The sequence below is a fragment of the Lutra lutra genome, chromosome 7, assembly GCF_902655055.1.
Source record: "Lutra lutra chromosome 7, mLutLut1.2, whole genome shotgun sequence".
In the NCBI taxonomy this organism is placed as follows: domain Eukaryota; kingdom Metazoa; phylum Chordata; class Mammalia; order Carnivora; family Mustelidae; genus Lutra; species Lutra lutra.
In genome coordinates, this window is record NC_062284.1 from 23,201,779 (window position 1) to 23,216,198 (window position 14,420).

Consider the following 14,420-nt stretch of genomic DNA (forward strand, 5'->3'; position numbering starts at 1 on the left):
AGGGAAGGTGGATGGGGTATGGGGTAATTGGGAGATGGGCATAAGGAGGGCCCTTGTTGTAATGATGTAATGAGAGGGCCCTTGATGTTATATGCAACTGATGAATCACTAAATTTCTACCCCTATAGCTAATAACACACTATATGTTACCTAAATGAATTCAAATAATTTTTAAAGAGGTTATCTGCTTTTTCTAGGAGTTTTGTGAAAGAAGTTCTTACATTCAAATCAAGAAAAGGCATGATACTTATAAATGAGTTTTTCAATAATTATGTTGTATAATGTTTTGTTTTAAAACATATTTTATAGTATGAGTTTTATAATATCTACTTAAAAGTAGTTTCACTTACTTTTTTGTAACTTGAGAACTTAAAGCTTTACGGTTCAATGTGAAATCACTGAATAGATAGAAAGTATCTAAAAAGGATGAAATATTGAACTATTAATTACTGAACATAATTTTATCTATACTTGGCATCTTGTTTTTATATGGCATAGAGAATCTTAACATACTGGGTGTTTTTAAACATGAGAAAATGTACTGTGAAAAAGACATATGCCTCTAGAAAATTATGAAATGATGTACTCACAAATTTGCTACAAAATTTAGTACATGCCAGAGAGTTAACCATTGTTTATGTCCTGGTTTTCTCTATGTAGGAAGGAGAATATTGATTTAAAATTCCAATCAATATACTAGCACTAATAAGGGTAAACAAAAAAAGTCTCTAATGTAAGGCAATTAAGACTCATTTTTTATAAGGAAAGGTATGAGGCATGTGTTTTTCTAAAAGGAAGAGCATAATTTTGCCCTAAAGTAAATGAATTTTTGTTCCAAAATGAGAAAGAAGGCAAGAGTAAGACAAAAGCCAAGTAGATATAAAGTGGAAAATGTTGTATAAGGATTATGGCAAATAAACCATGGAAAATAAACTCTATCTTGTGTGTTCAAATGTAAGATTTGGATTAATTTATTTATAATATTTTTTAAAGATTTTATTTATTATTTGAGAGAAAGATAGCAAGCAAGGAGGGGGTAGAAAGGAGGAGAGAGGGAAAAGGAGAATATCTCAAGCAGAGTCTGTGCTGCACATAGAGCCCAACTTGGGGCTTGATCTCACAACCCTGAGATCATGATCTGAGCTGAAACCAAGAGTTGGACACTTAAACAAATGGGCTCTCAGGGTGCCCTATTTATAATATATTTTTAAATTAACCCTAGGATTAATAGTACACTGGTACAAAACTAGATTTGCTTCTCCTATCATATAAAAACAAAGTTTTCTTAGATTATTGATCTGCTTTTAATAAGAAATTATAAAACAGTTTTACTTTACCTATTAAGTATTATGCCTGGGAAACCAAGAATTTAATATGTAAAATAATCTATTTTGCTTCTTGATGTCCTTATTTGAAAGGTTCTTATTGATTATGTAATATAATTCACTTCTCAATATTAAAAGCTTTCTATTTTTTTTTGTTTTACAACTACATAACTTTCTGTGCTTGCCTTTGAAATATTTTAATTGTCACTTTGATTAAATGGATAACTAAGTGTGGTTTCACAGTGATTTGTGGTCTCATGTACTCAGGGTTCAGACTTTTACATTTTAGCAATTTCCCAAAATCAAATTCTAAATGGAATATTTTTTATCGCAAAGTAACTTTCCCAAATGCCCGTGGAAAAATATCAATGGATTTGTCTCTTGCCTTATGAAAGGGGTATGGTAAAATAATTAGATTTATTTATGATGATAAGTTATGTCAGAAGTGGGGCACCTGGGTGGCTCAGTCAGTTAAGTGTCTGCCTTTGGCTCAGGTCATGATCCCACATCCTGGGATTGAGCCTCATATTAGGCTCCCTGCTGAGCAAGAAACTGTTTTCCCCCTCTCCTTTTGCCTGCCACTCCCCTTGCTTATGCTCTCTCTCTCTTTCTCTCTCTGTCAAATAAATAAAATATTTTTTAAAATTATGTCAGAAGCATTGTCAAATAAGAAGTTATAATAAATTTTCTCTCTTTATCTCTATGTATGTATGTATGTATATATAATATATACATATATATGTATAGTATATACATATATATGTATAGTATATATATGTATAATATATATGTATTATACATATATATTAATATATTGCTAATACAGATATTCTAGAAAATTATATGTTCATAGAAGTTAACTTTTCTATTTTCTAGAAAATTTAGGTTTTCTTGTTTTCTAATTATTATCCTTAGATATTGTATGCCACTGAAATAACTACGTTTTTGTTTTTTTTTCTTGTCCAATGAAAGAAGTTTAGCCTGGCCTTTTACATTTATTTGTTATTCAGTTATTTTTTGCTCTGAGTCCTCTCCAAAAGGATTTACAATCAACTACAGGCATTAATACTACATGATGATAAAACTGTGACAATTTTGAGACTATGCTTCTGGAATTTCCAGAAAAAATAAAGGAGGTAATGGATCCCTAAAACTACTGGCCCAAGAGCTAGCTGAAAAAAACTTAATTACGTAGGTCTTGATAAACTGATGGAGACAATTATAATTAATAAAAACAGCTTTCTTTGAACATTCAGTTTTTTAAAGTTTTATTTTCCATAAAGAAGGAAAACTTCTTCTCTTAAGATGCATATAAATTATAGAATTTGATAAAATATAATTTTGTGGAAAAAGATAAAACAACTTTTCTCTCCAACTGATTCCTCTGGAATTTGAAAACTCTTATTGAGTATTCTTACTTTTTTAAAGATTTTATTTATTTATCTCACAGACACAGATCACAAGTAGGCAGAGAGGCAGGCAGAGAGAGAGGAGGAAACAGGCTCCATGCTGAGCAGAGAGCTGGATGTGGGGCTCGATCCCAGGACCATGGGATCATGACCTGAGTTGGAAGCAGAGGCTTCAACCCACTGAGCCACCCAGGTGCCCCGAGTATTCTCATTTTTATGGCAATATATTCTCATAAACTCAACTCTGTATTATAACAGTACCCAATTTAAAACATTGGTTATATTGACAAAACTCTGAATGGAAGGTCGTATTTGAGAATAAGTACACTAAATGAGATAAGGCCTGACAACTTGTGAACTAAGTAAGGAGTCAATGCTTGTACCACTCTTGGGAAAAAAAAAAACAAATAAAACAAAACCTGAATCTGTCTCACAGGTTTTTTCATTTTAAAAGTCAATAAGAAAGTCCATTTTCTGGCAAGACCAGAAGTTTCAGAATGAGTTTCAGATCCCAAGAAGAGAGATTATATATTATACCTAAATCTATAGATATTGCAGAAAAATATGTGGCAAATTTTTGGCTTGGCTTGGTAACCTTAGGAGGTTTTTAAAAAATCAAAAGATTCCTTATTTAAAGTTCCAATAACAAAAACCCTAGATACACATGTGGTCAGTACCTTTCCTTGCTGCACTTACATAATCACACTAAGTATAACAACTGTGGATTTATTTTGCAAAATAATTATTCTTATTTTGATTATGTCTGATTGAATGGTGATGACGATAGAAAGAAAATTATGTTTAAATGGAAAATTATAATGTAACTTTGTAAGCTCTATCTTCACATTTTGCCCACCCTTAACAAATCCTTAAATATTCTAGTTTCTTCTAATATCAGGCTGCAACTGTCCAAATTGACATTTGCATTTTTCTCCCTTCTGACTTGGAATCATTGCAAACTAAACACTTCCCTTTTCTCAAAGCCTTGAAAGTTGAAGGTGAAAGATTTGATGTAAACATCGGGAAATCTCCACAACAGATAAGGAAAGGCCAAATTTCTTGCGTATTCTGTGTGGTTCACTCAGAAAGTTCACCCAGACATTCAATGCCATGACCACAATCAAACTGCAAGCAGGAACTCTACTGGACTGGCTCTTTTGTACATACAACATCTAAAAATGCTTAGAGATAAACTAGATAATCTAGAAATCTTCTCAACAGGTTGCCCTCTGGAATCAGAAACTGGGTTTAATATCGATCTTTATTTTTTTTATTCTCATAGAAATTCCCCCATTAAATGCCCAGTGTCTTGCACCATATAGCATATCCTCTACTACCAAGTGTCAGCAGATGATTAATAAATCTTTAATAAACAAAAGTGGCTAACCAAGAAATGGACATAGATTATTCAATGGAAGAAATAATGTCTTTTCATTCTTTCTCATAGTGTGGGTACTGAAAAAGGTTCTCTGCCTGACCAAATTTTAGTCAAGCTCCTGAAACTTCTCATAGGTCCATCTTCAAAATTCCTTGTAAACTCTTCAGAAAGAATGTTGATATATGTTAACATAGAAAGTATCCTACATCCTCCATATCTTCTCATCCTGGATGTCTAATCAGATTTCTCATTTTCCACCACCCTCCAGGTGATTTCTGGTAAGCCTGGCTTGTTTTTAACAATAATCATATTAGATCTGTTTGACCAAAATTTCCTTACAGTTAATTATATTTTGTTTTAGTAATTTTCCATCCATCAACTCCTCTCAGACTCCTAATCCTTAAATAACTACATGCTTATACTGTATTCAGAATTGACCCATTTATTTTTTTAAAAGATTTTATTTATTTATTTGACAAACAGAGACCACAAGCTGACAGAGTGGCAGGCAGAGAGAGAGGAGGAAGCAGTCCCCACGCCAAGCAGAGAGCCTGACACGGGGCTCGATCCCAGGACCCTGAGATCATAACCGGAGCAGAACACAGAGGCTTTAACCCACTGAGCCACCCAGGCACCCCTAAAATTGACCCATTTAATCAACACTGAGATCTCTTTTACCTTATTACAATAGTTCTTAATAAATCTGCTTTTACCACTTTAACTTATTGCTTAGCTATAGATTTTCTCTGACAGTAATCACAAACAATCACCCTAGACTACACTAAAACTCCCTTCCTTACATGTTGATTCAGAGGCACAAGGAGTCCAATGTGGCCAGGTTGCATTCTTGTACTTCATTCAGGAGCATTACTGTTTTATCTCCTGTTGGAAGCATTCTTTCCACAAGAATGATGGCCTGTAAATGACCAAACACAAAAATCACAGGAATTGGAAGCAAAGATGATCCTACTCCTATTTCCCTCACTTGATTTCTGAAACTATAAGTTCTGGGGGTTTTTGTGTTGTTCTTGTGTTGTGTTTTTTTTTTTCTTTTTCTTTAAACTATGAATTCTGAATATAAAAGAAAGAACACTATATATCAGAAGGTAATTTAGAGAATATACAATCTCCTGAAGGACCTATAGTACTGCAACATATTGCCATCTAACCAGCTTTGTAACTGAGGCTTCTAAAGGTTTTTCTACCATTCTATCAATCCAGCTGCTTCTGAATTTGGGGAATGTGGCATGGCCAGTGAATTCTGTGAATACACATCCATTACTAGACTTCTTGTGCTGTGAAGTGAATTTCTTGATCTGAAACAATACCATCTAAAATACCATGGCACTGGAAAACTCATCCCATAAGTACAAAGATGATAGTATTGATTGAAGCATCACATGCAGTAAAAATAAGTTTATATCCAAATGAAGGATGTGCTCAAGTAAGGACAAAAGCTGCCCCTTCCTTCATGGAAGCATAAGAATATAATTATCCTGCCACAAGGCAGCAAGTTAAACACCTCAGGTGTTATATCAGGAAATTAATGCTGTTGTCCATTGCTGGCAGATTGGTCACTCAGACTTGGTAAATGTATAATACTGCTGTTGAGTCCATGCATAATGTCTGTTGCTTACCATGGCCTCTTTGTTCATGAGCATGTTGGGCAATGACAGAGGTGGCTGGAGAAAGAATCTGACTGATATCTACAGTAATATTTCATCTTACCCACTTGGTTGTTGAAATATTCCTCTCCCAAAGTCATTATTTAGTAACCTTTCACACAGGACACAAATATTTTCATGTTGTTTTGCCCAATAGAAATGGTCTGTCCATATTCTTTTTTACCCAAATGTCATTACCAACAATTTTACATTCATTTTTCCTTCAAAACTCTGACCATTGGCCAGAGCTCATAAATTAATATATAATGACATGTTTAGTCATTTCTCCTTCTAAATTAAGAGAACAATCATATGAACTTCTTGATGTCCTGTCCATGGGTGGATTTCCCTTTATCATTGTGCTTCAGAGAAGTCCCAGAGATGGGTAGTAGTATACTTTTGGGTGGTATATGCATCTGGTGCAGAACCATCTATAATCCAGCCCCACATTTTTTCTTCTGTGAATTGTCACAGGAAAATCTCCATGATGGAATAAGTATAAGCTAGAGGAAAGGAAGTACAGGAGGACTAAGAATCAGGTGCATACAGCCATTTAATGCAATTATTTGTGAGGAATATAGAGTATTCAAAATCTAAAAAGGCCCACCAGCAGTGTGCCTTTTCTGATGTAGGAGGGGCATGATGCAAAAAAATTAAAAAATTTAAAAAATCATTTACCTTAAAAGGGTTACCTGGACATGTATTACAACACTGGACTGGACTCAGAAATTTCACTGATGTAGAGGGCCTCTGAATTTTAATCAGACTTATTCCATACTCTCTGACATGCAAATATGTTTTCAGTAAGTGTAGAAAAGTTGAAAATCATGTTCTAGAAGTTCTATCAGCATATCATTAATGTGATAGTTTTGCAATGTATATTGTGGAAAATAAAAGTAATAAAGATCCTTAATATCAGGATGCCTGAGTGGCTCAGTCAGTTAAGCATCTGCCTTCAGCTCAGGTCATGATCCCAGGGTCCTGGGATTGAGTCCTACATTGGGCTCTTTGTTCAGCAAGGAGACTGCTTACTCCCTGCCTGCTGCTACCCCTGCTTATGCTCTCTCTCTCTCCCTTGCTTGATCTCTCTTTAAATAATAAATAACTAAAATCTTTTTTTAAAGATTCCTAATATTTAAATTGACACATAAGGCTGAAAGTTTACACACCACTGAGGTAAGACTGTACAGCTATGTTGCTGGTCTTGCCAGCTGTAAGAAAAATCCTTCCAGTGGGCCTCATGGACATGTATAAAGAAAAAGCATTAGCCATATCAATAAATGCACACCAGTGCAGGGATATGTGAATTTGCTCAAACAAAATAACTACATCTAGTATAACAGCTAGAGGTGGAATAACAAGTTTGTGCTAAGCTTCTGATGTAATATTGGCTAAACTTATGGTATAATCCACTGCCCTTTTCCATCTATCTTCTATCTCAGGCAAACTGAAGACTTGAATAAGGATGTGGGTAAGAATTAATATCTCTGCATCTCAAAAGTTCTTGTTAGTGGTGTAAATCTCTGAAATCCCACCAAGAAAGCAGTATTACTCTGTATTTACTATATTCTTACATATAGTCAATTATAATAGCTTATATGTGGCATTTCCTACCATTATTGTCATCACTCTGCAGGTCAGGAACCAATATGGAGATTGTGTCAGCTGCAAAATATTTTTTATTCCAATTATACTTTCTAAAACTGGGGGAAGAACCATAGCATATGTTCAGAAACCCACTGGACACAATGTGAGATAGATCTGTGCTAAAACTCTATTGATACTCTGAATACCATGAGCTCCTAATCTGACTAGAGGACTATAGTGATGTTTTATTTACCCTGGAAAGAGTGTGCATTCAGCACAGCAACCAATAGTCCGTGAAGGGTCTGATTATTTCCTTTCCTACAATGCACAGTTACCCTAGTAAAAAGCCATAGGTTGCTTTAAGGAAGGCTCAAAGAGAAATTAACAGTATACATTTTGATAGTATTCCATGGTCTTTTTTCAAGGTCTCCCATTCATTCAGGAGTTCAAGGTCTGTAAACTGGCTCAAGTTGAATAATTGATTGAAAGGTTGTGACTCACAAGCAGCTGTGCCTCTTTCTAGATTGTACGAAGACCCAGGTGCAAACTTATTCTAAAAATTAAAAGAGATATCTGGATATACCCCAAAATCAGTGGACTCCTATAATCTTCATTTAGGTAGAATTCCCTAGATTTTATTTACATTAATTATACATCCATTCACACATAAATGTCTTGCTATTAAGTCTAGAGTACTTGTTACTCTCATTATTTCAATTTAGCATAATGTCATCAATGTAATGAGGAGTGTGATATCTTGTGGAAGAGAAAATTGATCAACATTCCTACAAACTAAACATGCAAATGGAGTGTTGATATACCCATATACTTAAGATATTCTTTAGTTTGTTCATGACCTGTGACCTTTTTGTATTGTCTCATCAAGCTTGCTAATCTTTAGCAAGACTTTGTACAACTGTAAATGTCAACTACAGCATTACTGTGTCTTCGTAGAATAGTAGTATTAAATAAATGATTTAAGCTATGTTTCCATTCAGGCAATTGCACTTTCCATTTATGACTGCTCAGTGCCACAGGTAGAGTGAATTTAGCCCAAATAATATTGAAACAACCAAATGATTCAGCAGTTTGTTTTCACAGGATAAAAGATGTTAGGTGTATGTGACTACTTTAATATTTGAGAACTTTTGTTGCATTAAAAATATAGGATGTTACTCAACCACCAGAAAGGATGAATACCACTCAAAGAACAAATAATCCAATCAAGAAATGGGCAGAAGACATAAACAAACATTTCTGCAAAGAAGACATCCAAATGGTGAACAGACACATGAAAAAGTGCTCAACATCCCTCACCACCAGGGAAATACAAATCAAAACCACAATGAGATACCACCTCACACCAGTCAGAAGCACTAAAATTAACAAATCAGGAAAGGTCAGATGTTTGCGAGGATAAAGAGAAAGGGGAGCTCTCCTACACTGTTGGTGGGAATGAAAGCTGTCAGAGTGACTCTGGAAAACAGTATGGAGTTCCCTCAAAAGGTTGAAAATAGAACTACCCTATGACCCTGCAATTGCACTGCTGGGTATTTACCCTAAAGATACAAACGTAGTGATCTGAAGGGGCACATGCACCCGAATGTTTATAGCAGCAATGTCTACAATAGTCAAACTATGGAAAGAACCTAGATGTCCATCTACAGACGAATGGATAAAGAAGATGTGGTATATATACACAATGGAATACTATGCAGCCATCAAAAGAAATGAAATCTTGCCATTTGCGACGACGTGGATGGAACTAGAGGGTATCATGCTTAGCGAAATAAGTCAATCGGAGAAAGACAACTATCATATGATCTCTCTGATATGAGGGAGAGGAGATGCAACATGGGGGGTCGAGGGGGTAGGAGAAGAGTAAATGAAACAAGATGGGATTGGGAGGGAGACAAACCATAAGTGACTCTTAATCTCACAAAACAAACTGAGGGTTGATGGGGGGAGGTGGTTGGGAGAGGGGGTGGGGTTATGGATATCGGGGAGGGTATGTGCTATGGTGAGTGTTGTGAAGTGTGTAAACCTGGCGATTCGCAGACCTGTACCCCTGGGGATAAAAATATATGTTTATAAAGCTGTAAAAAAAAAAAAAAAGAAAGAAAGAAAGGATGAATCCCCAAGTTTTGTAGCAACATGGACGGGACTGGAAGAGATTATGCTGAGTGAAATAAGTCAAGCAGAGAGAGTCAATTATCATATGGTTTCACTTATTTGTGGAGCATAACAAATAGCATGGAGGACAAGGGGAGATGGAGAGGAGAAGGGAGTTGAGGGAAATTGGAAGGGGAGGTGAACCATGAGAGACTATGGACTCTGAAAAACGATCTGAGAATTTTGAAGGGGTGGGGGGTGGGAGGTTGGGGGCACCAGGTGGTGGGTATTGTAGAGGGCACGGATTGCATGGAGCACTGGGTGTGGTGCAAAAATAATGAATACTGTTATGCTGAAAAAAATAAAAAATTAAAAAAAATATTCAAAACCCATTAAAAATTATGTTTTACCAAATGACATATAAAGTCTTTGTAAATGGAGAGTCATATATGGATAAGAAACCTCAACATTTTTTAAAATCAATTCTCCCCGTATTGATCTATAAATAAAATATAATTTTTATCAAAAAAAAAAAAAAAAAGGTTGAAAATAGAGCTACCCTGTGACTCACCAATTGCAATACTGGGTATTTACCCCAAAATTACAAATGTAGTGATCCGAAGGGGCACATGTACCCCAATGTTTATAGAAGCAATCTCCACAGTAGCCAAACTATAGAAGAGCCTAGATGTCTTTCAACAGATGAATGGATAAAGAAGATGTTGTTTATATATACACTGGGATATTAAGCAGCCATCAAAAAAAAAATCTTGCGATTTACAATAATGTGGATGGAATGAGAGGGTATTATTTTGGCATAATAAATCAATCAGAGAAAGATAATTATATGACATCACTGATATGTGGAATTTAAGAAACAAGGCAGAGAATCATAGGGGAAGACAGGAAAAAATGAAACCAGAGAGGGGGACAAACCATAAGAGATTTTTAATCTTAGGAAACAAACAAGATTGCTGGAGTGGAGGGGAGATGGGATCGATGGGGTGGCTTGGTGATTGACATTGGGAAGGGTATGTGTTGTTGTGACCCCTGGGTATTGTGTATGACTGATGAATCACAGACCTGTACCCTTGAAACAAATAATAATATATGCTAATTAAAAAAAGAAAGGATAAATACCTACATTTACATTGACAGAGATGGAACTGAAGGGTGTTATGTTAAATGAAATAAATCAATCAGAGAAAGGCAATTATCATATGGTTTCATTCATATATGGAATATAAGAAACAGGGAAGGGAGGGAAAAGTGAATGGAAAGAAATCAGAGAGGAGACAATGAGAGACTCTTAACTCTGGGAAGAAAACTGAGAGTTGCTGAAGGGGATGTGTGTGGATGGCTGGGATAGCTGGGTGATGAGCATTAAGGAGGACATGTGATATGATGAACACTGGGTGTTATACATAACTGATAAATTATTGAACTCTACATCTGAAACTAATGATGTTCTATATGTTAGCTGATTGACTTTATGAATTAATTATTAAAAATAAATAAATAAATATAGGATTAAGCATTTCAAACATTTGCTAACCTATATATCATGTATTATCTCTCCTAAAATTTGCTTTTCCTTTGGATTGAATTAATAAATGGCTTACAGGTTATCTTGATCTATAGATTTAGTATATCTATCATCTGGACATGGTTTTGCTATGCAGTTCTGATAATAAAAATTCTAATTCCTCAAATTTTAACTTTAAGTTACATATAAAGAACATTAATGAACTATCTAGAATGTACTCAGTTCTGCAAACCAGTGTTTTAATAAGCATATTACCTAATTATCTTTGGAAATGTGACAAGCCTTTTAAACAAGAAATTTTTAACTTTAATAGAGTATTCAAAGTGGAGTAACTTATATGTTGAAATGAATGAATGTTCTGGATACAATGACTGAGTTAAGTTCTTACAAAGTACCTGGAATATCCCATCTAAAAATCAAACCTATTCTGTTTAAAAAAACAAAAAGGGCAGTGAAGGCATATTGCTGATATGGCACCTAAAAAGGGATTTTGGTGGCCCTGTGTACAATTTGCACAAGTGGGAAAAAAAAAAAGACTCACTAAAATTTACAAGCTCCAAGGAGGGGCAAGATGGGGGAGAAGTAGGAGATCCAGTTTCAACTGGTCCCGTGAATTCAGCTACATATCAACCATATCTACATATCATGGTTTCTGAAAAACCATGAAATCTGCCAGAGATGTAAGATTATACACTTCTGGACCTCAACAGAGGCAGAAGATCATCGCTGAATAAGGTGCACCTATCCTGGATCATGGGTGATATTTTCAGCTATACAACTTTCAACCACCTCTCACCAGAATGACTAGGAGGAGGAACACCAAACACAGGAAAAATCCAGAGACTGTGACCTCTGCCACAGAACTATTGGATATGGACATAAACAATACGTCAGAAATAGAATTCAGGGTAACAATTATCCAGGCAATGGCTAGGTTGGAGAAGACCATTAGTGCCAACATAGAATCTCTAAGGGCAGAAGTGAGAGCTGATCTGGAAGAATTTTAAAATGCTATCGATGAGATCCAATCTGATCTAAATACTGTAAAAGCCAGGGTAAATGAGGCAGAAGATCGAGTTAGTGATTTAGAAGACAAACTGATAGAAAAGAAGGACCAGGAAGAGGCCTGGACCAAATGGCTTAGAAGCCATGAAAACAGAATTAGAGAAATAAGTGATGCCACGAGATGTCCCAATGTCAGAAGTATTAGGATCCCTGAGGGGGTGGAGGGAGAGAGAGGACTAGAAAATATAGTTGAACAAATCCTAGATGAGAATTTCCCTGATCTGAGGAATGGAAAAGCGTTCATGTCCTAGAGGCAGAGAGGGCACCCGCCAAGATCAACAAGGGTAGAAAGACGACCAGACATGTAATTGTGAAATTCGCGAATCGTAAATTCAGAGAAAATGTCTTAAGGGCAGCTAGGGGGGAAAGATCCCTTACATACAGAGGGAGGAACATGAGAATAATGGTAGACCTGTCCACAGAAACCTGGCAATCCAGAAAGGGCTGGCAAGACATATTCAGGGCACTAAATGAGAAGGACATGCAGCCAAGAATACTCTATCCAACAAGGCTGACATTCCAAATGGATGGAGAGATAAAGAACTTCCAAGATTGGCAAAGACTAAAAGATTATGTGACTACCAAGCCAGCACTACAAGAAATATTAAGGGGGTTCTATAAAAGAAGAAAGAACCCACGAGTGATATAGAACAGGAATTTACAGAGACAAGCTATGGAAACAAGGACTTCACAGGCAACATGATGACTATAAAAACTTACCTTTCAATAATCACTCTCAGTGTGAATGGCTCAACTGCTACCATAAAATAGCACAGGGCTGCATACTGGATAAAATGACAGTACCCATCCATATGCTGTCTACAGGAGACCCATTTTGAACTTAAAGATACATCCAGACTGAAAGTGAAGGGATGGAGAGCCATCTTTCATGCCAGTGGGCCTCTAAAGAAAGCTGGGGTAGCGTTTCTCATATCAGATAAATTAGATTTTAAACTAAGACTGTAGTCAGAGATACAGAAGGACACTACATCATTCCTAAACGGAAAGAAGATTTAACAATTGTAAATGTTTATGCCCCCAATACGGGAGCTGTCAACTACATAAGCCAACTGTTAATCAAAATAAAGAGTCATATTGATAAGAGTATGTTAATTGTAGGGGATTTTAATATGCCACTCTCAGCAACAGACAGATCATCCAAGCAGAAAATCAACAAAGAAACAAGAGCTTTGAATGACACATTGGACTAGATGGGCCTCACAGATAGATACAGAACATTCCGTCCTACAACAGAATACTCATTCTTCTCAAGCGCACATGGAGCTTTCTCCAGGATAGACCACATACTAGGTCACCAATTGGGCTCAACTGATACCAAAAGACGGAGATTATTCCCTGCATATCCTCATACCACAATGCTTTGAAACTGGAACTCAACCACAAGAAAGTTTGGAAGGAATTCAAACACCTGGGAGCTAAAGACCACCCTGCTCAAGAACATTCACATAAACTAGGAAATCAAAGAAGAACTTAAACAATTCATGGAAACTAAAGAGAACGAAGACACATTGGTCCAAAACCTATAGGGTATGACAAAGGCGGTCCTAAGGGGGAAATACATAGCCATCCAAGCCTCACTCAAAAAAATCGAAAAATTCCAAATACACAAACTCTCTTTGCACCTCAAAGAACTGGAAAATGAACAACAAACTAAACCAATCCCTTGCACAAAAAGGGTCATAATTAAGACTAGAGCAGAGATCAATGAGTTAGAAACCAGAGATACAGTAGAACACATCAAGAAAACTACAAGCTTCAGGGGCGCCTGGGTGGCTCAGTGGGTTAAAGCCGCTGCCTTCGGCTCAGGTCATGATCCCAGGGTCCTGGGATCGAGCCCCGCATCGGGCTCTCTGCTCAGCAGGGAGCCTGCTTCCCTTCCTCTCTCTCTCTGCCTGCCTCTCTGCCTACTTGTGATCTCTGTCTGTCAAATAAAATAAATAAAATCTTTAAAAAAAAAAAAAGAAAACTACAAGCTTGTTCTTTGAAAGAATTAATAAGGCCAATAAGCCATTGGCTAAACTAATCCAAAAGAAAAGAGAGAGGACCCAAATTAATAAAATTATGAATGAAAGGGGAGCAATCACGACTAACACCAAGGAAGTAGAAACAGCAATCAGAGGGGCGCCTGGGTGGCTCAGTGGGTTAAAGCCTCTGCCTTCAGCTCAGGTCATGATCCCAGGGTCCTGGGATCAAGCCCCGCATCGGGCTCTCTGTTCAGCGGAGAGCCTGCTTCCCTTCCTCTCTCTCTACCTGCCTCTCTGCCTACTTGTGATCTCTGTCAAATAAATAAATAAAATCTTAAAAAAAAAAAGA